The sequence below is a fragment of the Phocoena sinus genome, chromosome 4, assembly GCF_008692025.1.
Source record: "Phocoena sinus isolate mPhoSin1 chromosome 4, mPhoSin1.pri, whole genome shotgun sequence".
Taxonomy (NCBI): Eukaryota; Metazoa; Chordata; class Mammalia; order Artiodactyla; family Phocoenidae; genus Phocoena; species Phocoena sinus.
The window spans coordinates 144,743,852-144,757,750 of record NC_045766.1 but is presented as its reverse complement, the minus strand read 5'-3'; the positions used below and the strand labels follow the sequence as shown (position 1 = coordinate 144,757,750).

At 53.6% G+C, this 13,899-nt stretch overlaps 1 protein-coding gene across 8 annotated transcripts in view; it reads right to left on the bottom strand.

The window, feature by feature from the left end:
- Positions 1-13,899, bottom strand: part of ADARB1 (adenosine deaminase RNA specific B1) — a 117,183-nt gene that overhangs the window by 94,365 nt on the left and 8,919 nt on the right. Inside the window, exon 1 of one of the 8 annotated variants that reach the window (XM_032631117.1) lies at positions 3,672-3,750. The exons of the other annotated variants lie outside the window; for them this stretch is intronic. The gene's annotated coding sequence lies outside the window, so the exon portion shown is untranslated. Of the gene's footprint in view, positions 1-3,671; positions 3,751-13,899 lie in introns of those variants that run through there. 8 annotated transcript variants of the gene reach the window in all.

The following is a 13,899-nucleotide window of genomic DNA, read 5'->3' as shown; positions in this document are numbered from 1 at the left end:
CCTGCGCCCAGCCCGCTCACCCTGCTGGCCCCGCTGGGCCCACTCGCTCTGCGGCTGGTCCTCGGGTAGGGGTACCACGTCAGGGCCTGCCCAGCGTGGACACAGCGCCCGCGCCTCACCGGCCTCCACGCCTCGACCTCACGGACAGAAACGGACTCATAAAGCAGAACCCCACGGTGTGCAGCACATGGACGCCATGGTCACACCTCCCTCCACTCCAGGAACAGACTGAGAGGGGATGGGACAATCCCAGCAAACTGAAGATGTGGCTCAGGAAATCTGCGCACCTGGGAGTCAAAAGATATTTTACCTTCACTTTGGTTCATTAAATTATAAATTCAAAAAACAACTGGGTGATGTGCAAAGCCTTTCTCTGTACTGTGGGTGATGGGCTGTGGCCAGGTCTCCCACCAACAGAGCTCTTGTAACTTGCAAGTTCTCTTAGGAGCTGGTGGCTACATTTGACTTGGGGACAGTAAGTGACAGGGGCCAACACAGTGACGGCAGATCATCCCCAAATCCAGGCCCAGTAAGTCCGCTTGCGCGCTCTGCTTTCCTACACACCCCACGAGTGACCCAGAGACCAGACATACATAATCTCATAGAACCTTCAAATGCTGCTGCTTTATTTCTGTATGTTGAATAATTTTTACAATTTAAAGGTGAGTTTTTTTAACATATATTTTAAAACCCTGAACATAAGGTTTGGGGAAAAAGGTAAATTAAGTGTTTCTAGCAACTGAGGGTGTTGTGACATTCACTGGGAGGAAAAAAGGGTAGAAAATTTAGGAAAATAAAGTGATTGGTTCCAAATGTTCAGTTTGGGCCGCCTGTGAAACGTCAGCCTGGAGAGGGAGGTGCAAAATGCTGCCTGTCAGGCCGGGGGCCCAGAGCACCGGGGGGAGCTGGAGGTGGAAAAGCACAACTGCCTGAGCATCCAAGCTGCGCGTCCAGAACAGACCTGCTGCTCCGGCCCTCCCGCCACCAAAGCTGGCTCCCTGCAAGCTCTGTCCGGGCAAAGGCACCCCCCTCTCACCCTGCGCAGCCCCAAACGTGCCCGAGCTCTCCACCTGCCCTAATCCATCACCTCCCTCCGGGCAGGCCACCTCCCCGCCCCACCCACACTGGTTCTCCAGCCTGCACCATCGAAACTTCCACACCGCAACGCCGGGCGCAGACCCCCGCCATAGTGGCTCACCCACTTCTCAGAACAGACACCACCACCCGCGGTGGCCCACACACCCTCCGCCGGACTCCTGCACCTCAGACTTCCAGCAAAACTCCCACGCCCACCTCCACTTTTCCAGCAAAGCTATGCTCTTTCGCCATCAACTAACAAGGAGAAGGTACTGGGACCACCTGGCGGTGAACTACACTGTCTCTGAAGAACTGAAGGGGCCTGTCCCCCCGCTCTCGCCCACCTCTGGGGGCTGCAGAGGAAACCCAGTCCTCCAGCCCCTACCCTGCAGGAAACACAGCGGCGGGGACTCCTCCCAAATGCCAGACGAGTGTCCCCAGAGGCTCCCCTCGGCTCTCATGACTGTCCTGGAATCGACCCTGGGTGGGTTTCTCCTCAGAAGCCGAGAGCGAGGCAGCAAGAAGGGGGCGAGGGTCAGCAGGTCCTCCGGGGGGGCTCGCAGAGGTACAAGGGGGGCTGCCTCGGGGGCTGCACGAGGACAGGGCCGGGGCCGCCGTCCCCAAGGCTGCCCCGCATCCAGGCTTCCCTCACGGGAGACGGCAAAGCCCACAGGGGACAAGGGGGTCACATTCCTGCTCCCGTCACCCTGTGGGGAGAAGCCAGCTCATCCCCGAGGAGCGAGGCGTGGGCAACAATGGTCTGGAGGGAGGGCGGCCCACCCCAGGGACTGTGCCCTCGGGCTGCTGTGCAGAAGGGGCTCGTCCCTGCAGAGGGCACCTGCACTTGCCCCCACCATGCTCACCACCAGGTGGGTCAGTCTGTCTAATCTGAGATGAAAGATGAGTGCCCCATCCTCTATTTCCCATAAAGTCGGCCCATCTATGCGGTGTGGGGCTCTCTCCTGGCCGGAACCTGCGCTGGGAAGTGATGGGTGCAGACGACAGGAGCTCACACTCTAAAGCCCCTGCCAGGCAGGCCCTGGCCTCCCCCGCACCGTCTCACCCCTCCTCGCAGAGCCTGATTCTGGGGAGTGCGGTCTGTGCCGCGCGTGATACCCTCCCTGCCGGCGAGGTGGCGGCAGGGCCCCTGAATTGCTCCTCTGCAAGAGACCCCGTCCCCCTGCTTCCCCTCAGAACAGCCGTCTCAAGGCCAAGCAGCCACACATGACGATGGAACAGCAGGGTGGCGAGACGGAGGGTCCCAGCCCCGACGGGAGGCCCAGGAGTCGGAAGCCACAGCAGCCAGGTGGTCTGCTACCTGCTGCCAAAGCAACCATGAGCCAAACCCGGGCCCGGGACCAACGGCCTGCTACACCAGTGGCCAGGGCGCCTCGGGCTTCCAGAAGCTCACACACCAGGGCAGGAGACAGACAGCACACGTGCAAACAGACAGACAGGGCATGTCGAGTGCTCACACACGGGGCACAGACAAGAACGGCACAGGGGAGGCCAGGGAGCGACCAGGGGACGGCTCAACGGGGAGCGGTGGCAGCCCCGTGAACACCTGGGGAACGACTGTCGCCGCGGGAGGAACAGCAGACACTCGGGCCCTGGGGTGGGGCTGGGTTTGCCCAGAGCAGCGGGGCTGCTTCTCCCGGCAGAGGCAGTGTCCCGACTGGCGACCACACCAGCCCAGACAGCAGTGAGGGCACCTGGTGGTGGTGTTGCCAAAACACGCAAAGGACATTTTCCACCAGATCCACATCAAAACCCTAGGGAACGAATCCAAAACTTTCCAAATGTTGCTTAAAGATTTCCCCACGTAAAGGTAATTTCAGACAACAAACTATGTATAGCATTAGGTGCAAAGTGGGCTCACAGCCCTTGGGAAGCCCTGCCCTCGATAAAAAGACAGGCAAGCAGCCTGCCGTGAGCTGATCTTCTGGGTCTTCAGTGAGACTCGAAATACACATTAAAGACTGTGCTTTAAACCCAGCTGTTCACAGAGCTGTGAAATCTACTTCTGGACGTTTCTGAACAAATAATTTGATTTATTCCATATCTGAAAAGAGCCTCACTTTTCATACACAAAACCACTAGAGACCCATCTTTTCAAAGAGGACATTATACATAACATTAAAAACAAGAAACCACCTCTTAAAACGCTTTGAATAAGGAGGTTACAATCACCTAGAGCCATACAAATAATCAGACGACTCGCAAGTGGAGACGGCAACTAAACAAATCACCCTGAATATGAAACGCCTGAAGCAGGTTATTCGATTAGATTTTATTGAACCTCTTCTGAGCTTCCCATTTGCGGGGACACGAAGCCCAGCCCCAAGGTGCTTTGCGGGGGGGGGGGGGGGGGGGGGGGAGGGGGACGCGGAGGAAAGGGTTTCTGGACTATGACTGAGAAATCCAGGAGGCCCGCCGGCAGCGCCCGCACCCCCAGCCCCCCAGCCCCGCAGCGCGGCCTGTGCCTCCCCAGGCCCTGGGCCCCGCGGCCTCCTCCCAGGAGAGGCTCCTCTCAGATACAGCTGTGCACCCACAGTGACAGACCGCAGCCCCAGTCGCGCACAGCAGAGCCTCACCGAGGGGGACGAGGTGGTTCCAGGGCCGCGGAGTCAGAGGACGGCGGCAGGGAGGCTCCCAGGGCGGCGCCCACAGGATCCCCGCTTCTCTCTTCGGATGACCGATGATCTCCAGGGATGCCGCGGGTGCTTCTGGAAAGCGGCCAACGGGAGTGTAAGCTGAGCTGGGACAGCGGTGCCCAGGGCATGAGAGGGACCCCATGGCCCGGATCCGGTTCCGGAGCCGGCCGGGAAGTGCGAAGGAAGCCAGCATCCGGCAGCTACTCCGCACCTCGGGGCCCAGTGCCTGCCAGCCGGGGTCCCGCCAGGCCCCTCCTGGCCAGAGTCACGTGCAGGCGGGTGTGACCCCACAGTGTGTCAGTAGCCAAGCTGCTTCCGTCCTCCCAAGACTCTGCTTATCTCAGAGCCTGGGTTTCCTGGTTTTCATTGTACCGACTGTGTAAGGGGGGGGGAGGGGATGACCTGAGACTCCCCAAAAAGGGTTCAACGGCCTAGTAACAGATTACCTTGCTGGCTCCAGAAAACAGGTTAAAGATTTCCTTGGCTTTAGAAAACCAGATGTGATACTAGTTTTGATATCTTTAGGACCCAGGATCTATCTCCAAGACAAAGAACTAAAAATACAAACGTGTGATGATGAATTACTCCTATTTTTATAGGATTGAGAGGCTTTACTTACTAAAAGTTTTTAAATAATTACTCAAGAGTTAGATTTAAGCCATTAAGAGCTTCACTGATTTCCTCCACATCATCTGCTGTGTTCTTGTACAATCCCTAATTTGCTCATTACTTTAATATTTATAGAAAGATGATTTGTTTTTCCTATTCTGTGATACTATTAGTATTAGTCTGACATACATTTAAGTACAAATAAATAAGACGTATCCATTTTTTAAAAGCCAGTAGGAGCACAACAACGGAAAATTACTTTTGACAAGGGTTCCTGAATTCTGATTCTAAGATTTAAAGGTAATCTTTAGGGGCTTCCCCGGTGGCGCAGTGGTTGGGAGTCCGCCTGCCGATGCAGGGGACACGGGTTCGTGCCCCGGTCCGGGAGGATCCCACATGCCACGGAGCGGCTGGGCCCGTGAGCCATGGCCGCTGAGCCTGCGGGTCCGGAGCCTGTGCTCCGCAACGGGAGGGGCCGCAGCAGTGAGAGGCCCGCGTACCGCAAAACAAAAACAAAAACAAAAAAGGTAATCTATGAGGATTCAACCTTCACATTAAGACTTGATCCCCATAACTGTTACTTTCAAAGACTAAATTCCAAGGTATAACTATACCCCCCCCCCAAATAGGTATTTATTCCCATGAAAAATGTTTTCTTTGACATCCATTTTTAAATCGCCCTCATAAGCCAGTTGCAAAATGGTCAAAAGAGAAAGGAGGGCCAGCCCGGTCAGTCACCCCAGAGTTTCTGTCCATGCTCAACAGAGGCCCCACAGGGTGAAGGTGTCAAGCGGGATGGGGCGAGGAACGAGAACGGGTGCTGGCTTTGGATCTCGACCGAGGGCCAGGCCACACGTTCTGTGCCAACGGCCCCAGCAGCACAGGGACCCGTCCTTCCCTGGAAGGTTCTTCCCTGCAGACGGCTGCCCGGGGCCAGGGGCAAGACCCGCCCAAGCTGCGCTTTCACACCCTGACTGCTCCCCCAGCATCTCCAGAGCAAGGAGGGAAGTTGATCTCTGAGGTGTTCTAAGTTGCTTGAATAAATAAACTAGAACTATTTTTTCTTATCAAAATAAAATACTGACTTTTAAATTAAAAACAAACTAATTTTGCAAAGGATTAAAAAGGCAGAACTCCCAATCAGTGTGGCAGAACTACGGGCAGGTGAACTTCTCGGGCCCACCAGCCTGCATCCCGATTCCCCAGCCTGCCCTCCACGCCAGCTACCCCGGATCGAGGTCCTCGAGCTCTTCCTCCCCAGGGTGGCCTGCCACTCTCCCTGGACTGCAGCCCACAGGGGCACAGGGTCCCGCCCTCCACCCCACATGGTTCCAGGGCATGCGGCAAACACGGAAGAGCACTCGGTGACCAGACTCCCCCCCACACCGAGCGCGCAGCTACCAGAAGCACAGCCCCACACACCCTAACGCCGTCGGGAGCTAGAAGAGACCATGCTGGTGGGCAGCAGCCCTCGGACCCCCAGAACTGCAGTGGAAGAGGTCAGCTCGTCCCCGGCTCCTCCTCGGACGACAGGCCACACACCATAAAGAGCGTCACCTCACTAAACTTCTCCAGTTAGTCTACTGTCGCAACCCTTTGAAAACACTCACCTTTCCTAATGTCAAAATCACCTTTGCCTTTTCATTGTGAAAATTTGGTAAAAGCAGAAATAATTATATAAGTAGTTAAGCTAAACGTCAACTAGCATCGAAGCAGGGAGTTTCAAAACGGAAGCAGTGGAAGGAATCAGATTAATTCAGGGTTGATTTAAGGTAACACCGGGGGCAAAGACAAGTAGGTGTCTGAGCAAGGAGAAAACGGGCAAGGATGGTAAGAATAGAAAGACACGCAACTTAAAGGTATATCAGAACCTGTGCTCCACGAGGGAAGAGACTGGGTTCTTTACCCACTGCTACACCTTTGGAATCCAAGTGCCTGACACATAGTAGACGCTCAAAAGCTGTCTGCTGAATGACTACACAGATCAGTGAACGGAAAAAGCCTTAATCTATACCAAGGAAGATGAAAAGTTACGCAATTGTAACGATGCTAGCAGCCCCTCAGATTTAAGGCAAGTCACCATCACAGAAGCCACGCTGCTCTCTAATAAAGTGCCACAACTGGAATCACGAGTCGGACGCTCACTTTCTCAATAAAACTCACTGGGAGCTCGATATTTTACTATCTTTAAACAAGGTGGCCGAGGCTGTTCTCAGGGGGGAATGAGGTGCTATGAACGCACAGGACAGAACGCTAGGTCTCAAGACGGCGCGAGGATGCAGCGTGACCGAGGTAAGGACCCAGGGTGACCAAGGTCAGACCCCAGGGAGGTGCGGTGTTGAATGCAGGTGGGCAGGGGAAGCCACAGAGGACACCTGAGATGGTCACAGGCACGGCCGTCACCAGGCTGCCCACCAGGCTCTCAGCAGCTGGGCCAGCTCCTACCACCTCAAGAGACGACTGTTACATCTCAGGAATGCTGTGGACCACCAGCCAACAGCCCATCAGTAGCTTGAAATAGGTAACGGTGAGAACATTTATGCCACGGAAATTGGCAAATGCTACAAATCAGGGCTTTTTACAGTCCCGCCCACCGAAAAAAGCCATTTGTTAAGCATTTATCAGCACACCACTGCAGTAACTTACAGTACGTAAACTACGCCTCAGAAAAAAGCCCGTGGGGTGGGGGGAGAGGAGGGACTCATTCTGAAAAAGAGAAAACATTAAAATAAATAGCAAATTTAATTGTCAGTGTTAAAAGTAAAGGAAGGTTTTTCCTGCAAATGAAGAATATTTAACATCAGGAAATCTATGAATGAAATTTACTATATTAACGGATAGGAGGGGAAACCACACAACCATCTCAACAGATGCAGAGAAAGCAACCGATAAAATTCTACTGCTGTAACTGATAAAGTCTACTTTTAATAAAACTCTCAGCAAAGTGGGACGGCGACTTGCTTAACTACGTGAGGGGCATGTACAAAGCGACTACAGTGAACATCACCCTCAGTGAGGAAGCATGGGAGGCGTCCACAGTAAAGCTGGAACCAGAGAAGCGACTGCTGGTCGCCACCACTGTCCCAATACCCCACCCGGCCTGGCACCACGAGTTCCAGCCAGTGAATAAGGGGAAGGTGCAAAAATTAGAAAGGAAGAGGCATTGCTTGCACAACGTGATCCTCTCCCCAGGATGAGCTGGGGACACAATCCACACGCAAAACTCCACAGCTGGTACCCGACAATGACAAGCAAGAGGAAATGACACCTTCTGAAGGAGGAATTTAGGCAAGGATACAAGTGGCATTTCTGGGCGCTGAGCAAAGGGCCGACCAGACCGTGCAGTGACCGAGGCAACTGTCTAGCCAACAGGAAAAAATATTAGGTCCTGGCCTCAAACTGTATAGAAACAGACTTCACACAGATTAATAGGCTAAATGTGGAAAACAGAATATAAAACTGCTGAAAGAAATTAAGGAGGAATGACTCCCGACATAGGAAAGTGTTCTTAGACAGGACTCAAAACCCAAGTCGTAAAGGAAAAGACTGATAAATCTGAATATATAAAAATTTTAAATTTCTCTCTGGAAAAAAATAATAACATCAAAAGACCAAGGACACCTAGGAAAGCCCCTGTAGCCATGTGCGAGGTCCTGCGCCTCTGGTCACAGCGCCTCTTCCCACCGGGTCCAGGAGATTCTGATGCCCCCTTTGCAAGAACCGTGCCCTCCGCGCCACGGGTACAGGACGCCTGTCTCCAGAATGCTCCACACCGGGGCTCGAGGTGGCCAGAATTCCAGTGAGAAGGCAAGAGAGTGTCTCTCCCTGGGACGACGCTGAACCCTCCCTCCGAGGCAGTCGCGGAGAGCTAAGACGGCGGCGGCGGGGGTGGGGACAGCGCACAGCGGCGCAGAGTTCCCACGTAGCCCCCACCCAGCTTCTCCTAAGGGTCACATCTTTTTTTTTTTTTTTTTTTTTTAACATCTTTATTGGGGTATAATTGCTTTACAATGGTGTGTTAGTTTCTGCTTTATAACAAAGTGAATCAGTTATACATATACATATGTTCCCACATCTCTTCCCTCTTGCGCCTCCCTCCCTCCCACCCTCCCTATCCCACCCCTCCAGGCGGTCACAAAGCACCGAGCTGATCTCCCTGTGCTATGCGGCTGCTTCCCACTAGCTATCTACCTATGGCATCACTGAACAATGATCAAAGTCAGGACAATACCATGAGCTCCACTACCGCAATCTCACCAGTTTTCCCACTAACATCCTCTCTGCCCCAGGAGCCCCTCGAAAGCCCATACTGCATTTCGCTGCTGTGTCTCCTGAGGCCCCTCCAAGCCCGTCTCTCAGGACGTGGACGGCGAAGAGCCCGGGCCAGGTGTTTTCGGGACACCCTCTCCCGGGGTCTGCCTGCCGCTTCCTGGTGCCTACGCTGTGCCCATGCCCACGTCGGGGAGAAGCTATGACTGCGACCTGTCTTATCACATCGATCTCCTGGGTGAGGTGGTGTCTGCTGGCTTTCTCCACTCTAAAGTTACTACTTTTCCCTTTTCAATAAATAAGTGACTTGGGGAAGAGATAACTTTGAGACTAGCAAAATATCCTGTTTCTCCTCAAACGTTCATTCACTAACTTAGCGCCAGTCCTGGGTCCCGCCTGAAGTAACTATCGCCCTGGGGTCGGCCTCACGGTGATCGCCTATTTCCTCCTTCCTCCCCCGTTGAGTAACTGGGATCCTTTGGCTCCCCTTCTCCCTGCTTACTGATCCTTATTCATGTATATCAGCAGAGAGATGGACGTTTACTTTATTCTACGGATTACAAGCCAACACCATCGTCACCCAAGTCCTTGCTCAGAGCCACCCGCTCTGACCCTCTCCCCACCCACGTGGCCCTGTCCTTTCTGAGCTCTTCCCTGTACCATGAGGGGGTCCAGTCGCATCTTCTCGGAGGACCCCTTCTCCTCTGCTCGGAGAAAGCACCTGGGTGTCCTCGGGGGACTGGGTAAGGAGCTGTGTGGCCTGAGCACCAACATCTGTGTCTCTGCACCGTCTGGCATATGGACAAATGCTCAAAACTTCGGTGCACGCTGACACCTGGCTCCAGCCCAGTGCCTGGGCTCCTCTGTCCCCTCCCCTCGTCTGCAACTTCTTCCCACCACACACTCACTGTTCCATCCTTATGAACACGTCCGCGACGCAACCTTACCCCCCGGAGAAACGGACAGTTTCTGGGCAGTACTGTGTGCAGCCCTTTCTGTCTGTGGCTTTACAGAATCTAGAAAAGTACTGTCTTCCAACACCCAGCTGATCCTTTTCTTCCCCACCCCACCCCTGCTGTAGCTCTGTTATTGTTCTGTCCTATACTGAGCTTTGGTTCTGTCTGTATCCCACTCTGGGTCCCCCCAATCCTATCCTGGTTGAGGTTCATGTATTTTGTTCTGGGGTCCACGGTTCCCAGAGTCGGGCTGTACTGAGACGTCCACTAAGAGAAGCCCCACGCCCACCTCTCCAGCCACCTGTGCCCCCCTCTCCTTTCCAGCGTCCCACCACCACCCCTGCAGGGCCCAATCCCTTTCGTCCTTGATTTTCCTTCCTGTTTTCCTTTTGCACGGAGGCACAGATATGCGTGTTTTCTCACGTGAAGGGAGCTCACTCGACACCCTCTGGCACTCAGCCCTGCTCCCTTCCCGCATGTTCTGGAAATCGCCAGAGACCCACCCCTCCACACGGCTCGTTGTGACGCGGTCGCCCAGAGTCGACCCACCCGCCCCGACTGGACATTTAGTTCACTTCCACCTGTGTTTTCATCTTGTTGGAGGCGTGTCCTCAGGCTGAATCCCTAGGAGGGAACTGCAGGGGCAAAGCTGAGCACACGGAGTCTGCAGGCTGAGTGTGGTTTTTAACACGCCTAATAGTTCTTCGTTGACTTCCTCTGATGAGTGAAAGGAAAAACCAAATACTGGGGAAGAGTTCCTCTGTCCTATACTGAGCACAGAGGGCGTCACCACTAGAGACCCTGGTCGCCTGTGCCGGACCTCAGGTCCACGGTATTTCGTCCCGCAAGTAACAGGTCCACACTATTCAAGACATGCAGGGCACGTCGCGGAGACAGACCTGAGAGCGTGCCCAGGGGTCCCACGAGCAGCTGTGCCGTCAGTGTCACACATGCCGTCACTCTGAGCCCCGCTCCAAGCTCCCGTCCGCAGAGATGTGCTCGCTCACACTCAGAGCAGCACTTTTCACAGAGGCAAAAAGCAGAAACGATCCAAACGCCCGTCCCCGGCGAAGAGCTAAAACAGGTGTGTGACCCCCACTCAACAGAGTCCCAGTCAGCAACTGAAAGGAACAAACTGATAGGGATGGAAGAGGAGAATCAAATTGCTCAGAAATGCCATTAGGGGACTGCAGACAGACAGGGAACTTTAGGGGGCTTTGGGAGACAACAGTAAGTTAATGATCACTCAAGAAAGCAGGCCTGCTCAACCACAAAACCGTGTAACAGAAGCATGAGCCGTGCCTCCAATAAAACAATGGTGGCACGAGACCCACATGCTGCCCAGTGAGCTCAGTAAGTTAATGGCCCCAGTAAGCTAATGACCCCTAAGACATGCTCTCTGCACACATAAAAAACAGTAATTTATGGAAAGGTGACAGTTCAGACCCGCACTGTACTGAGACCTGAAATAATTTTTCCATCGCACCGTGACGGTCCTGGCTCGACCACGCAGAGACAAGAAAACTCCCCAGTGCAGCCTGGAGGAGGAGCTGAAGATGGAAGCACGACGTCTACTCAAGAATGAGTTAGAAGGTGGTCTTTTCCTCCTCCCACTTTTCCTTTGATTATAAAATTGTAGCCCACTAAGTTCTCGGGCCACGTCACCCTCACGCCCACCCGCCTGTAAGACTCACAAGTGTCCTCTTCTAATAAATCACTTCTTATCTATCACTTTGCTTCTCACTGAATTGCTTCTGCGCTGAGACATAAAGAACTGAAGCTCCTCGGGGCCTCCCCCAAAAACACCACCTAGCGGTTTCATAACTACTGATCCACCGTACAGCATGGGCGAACCCCAAAAACATTACGTGAGGTGAAAGAAGCCTGACTCAAAAGGCTGCATATTGCATGATTCCACTTACATGAAGTGCCTAGAAAAGGCAACTTCAGAGAAACAGAAAGCAGATCGGTGGCTGCCAGTGGCCGGAGGTGGGAATGGGAATTTACCACAAACACACACAAGGAGCATTCGGGCGTGATGGAAGCATTTAAACCTGGACTGTGGTAACAGCTGCACAGCTTAGAAATGCATGAAAATCGCTGACTTCTCTACCTACTGAGGGTGAATCTCACGGTAGCTTCTCAAGCAAGAGAAAACAAAGCTTCCCCCAGTGCCTGCCCCAGCTGTACTTCCTGCCCACGTCTTCCCGAGCACTCAAAGATGGGCGCTCGGACCGGGGCTGACCGTCCGCACCATCCGTACAGTCTCCCTCCACCACCAGTGAGGCTGGGCAGGCACCTGGGCGGGGGGGTCTCCCTGTGAAAAACACACGCCTGCCGCGGACAGGGCCGCGGGCACGTAGCACGGCTCCCTCGCAGCAGAGCTCTGCCCCACGAGTCCAAATCCAGCACACCTTTCCCGGGCTGCGGCGTGGCTCGAAGTCTTGGCTAACTACAGGCAAAGCCCTCCCGTTCCTGTAGCAAGGCTTCCGGTGAGAAACGCTGAAATTCTTCAAGTCCGGCTCCTTCCTACCCGTGCCGCGCACGCCCAGGGCAGATCGCTGAGGGAGAATGTAAGGGGCGCTGGGCTGGTTTCCACAACACCTGCTCTTCCTTTGGAAACATCATCAACACCCTCGGTTTCATTAGAGGATAAAATTAAAGAACAGAAAGCGTCACTTGCAATGATCAAATACGTCTCTCATTCATGTGCACGTGGGTGAAAACCATCTACTACGTGACACCAGTAAAACACAAAGAGGAAAAAACCCCAGAGTAGGCGTCGGAAGATGTGGATTTAAGCCTGGTCTGCAAGTGGCTGACACTGGACCGCTTATTCAGAAGGACCACGAGCCAGCGGTCCTGACACAGAGGTGGTCATCTTAGCCCTTCTAAAAACCGGCTGACACTTGATGGAAAAGGTTTTTTTCCATAGGATTTCATTGACGGTCAAATCTAAGTTGAACGCTGCGGCCCTAAATTCTCACAGCTCTGACTTCCTACAGTTCATGCCTACAAACTCCACGTCTTCCTGGATTAGGGTTTCAGCCTCAACCCCCGTACCAGTTTCTACCCACAGCAAGTGAGTCTCCACTATTTACCGCCTGTGCTGCCACTGCCCTGGAACTGTTAGTTTAAAAAATCACTACACGAGGACCTTTAAACGTTTAGGTAGCTTTTTAATGAAAATGAAGTTTTAATATATTAAGAAAGAAAGGATAATCCTCTAAAGTATCCCGCCAAAAGAACACTCTATCATAACAGGCATGTGGTAAAACCTAACACAGACGACCAACTCAGAACGGTAATTCCTTTTGACTACTGTTTTGGGTAGATTCCGATTCTGAAAAGGAATCAAATTCCAAATGATCAAGACGAATAAATGTGCATTTGATGTCATTAATTTCATTCACACCTAGAAGAGAGCAGACATGACAGGCCACACCACTGCTATTTAAACTGTGGCCCAAGCACCTAAGCCTCTGGAACTACACCTCCAGAGACGGACGTCAAGCGGTTCACGCTCAGGCTACAGCAGGTGAGTGTCTGCGTGAACTATGCTTTCCAGCCTCCTTCACGTAGCGCTCAGGGGTTGCATTTGTGGAGGCCCAGCAGCCACCCGCCCCTTCTTGGGCACATCTCCCTGGGTGAGTTGCCCTTCCTAAGGCAGAAGCCAGAAATCCGGTTCCCTGTCCTCGCACTGCCACAGCACGCGGACGAGGCAGGCTGTGCCCACCTGACACCTACAAAACCTCACCCCCAAGCAAAGCAGCCTGAGAAGGTGCCAGGACGGCGCTGAGAGAAGGGAGCTGGGCATCGGGAGGCGACAGCGGCCCACCGGGAACTGCGAACCGTGCCGTCTCTCGGCCCCGCGCGGGTGATGAGAGGCTGCCCTACGTCCTTGAGCAAACTCCTTCCTCAGGGAGATCACTCACCCTAAGCGAGGGAAGACTCGGAGCGGCAGGGGACTTGGGCTGCTGGCAACCAGAACGAGAAAAGAAACCGGACTTGTGAGCACGGCCCGCGAGAAGAGGCGCAAACACAAAGCAACTTTGAACCGTACTCTCCAACCTGCCCGACGCGTGTGTTAACACCCTCGGTTTCTAACGCTTCCCGGATACAAGAGGGCTGATGAAATATTACCTACTACTGCGTTACCTTTACTCATTTCTGACAAGCTCGAGACCTGCAAACCTGAAAAACCAGTCCTCGCCCAATTTAATTCAACATGTAACACAGTCTCGTCCCCTAAGAGTAAGAAACCAGAGAAAGGGATCAGTCGGGCTCCCCGGGGTCTGGTGTTTTCTCGCTAAGCCAGAGCCCATTACTCTACC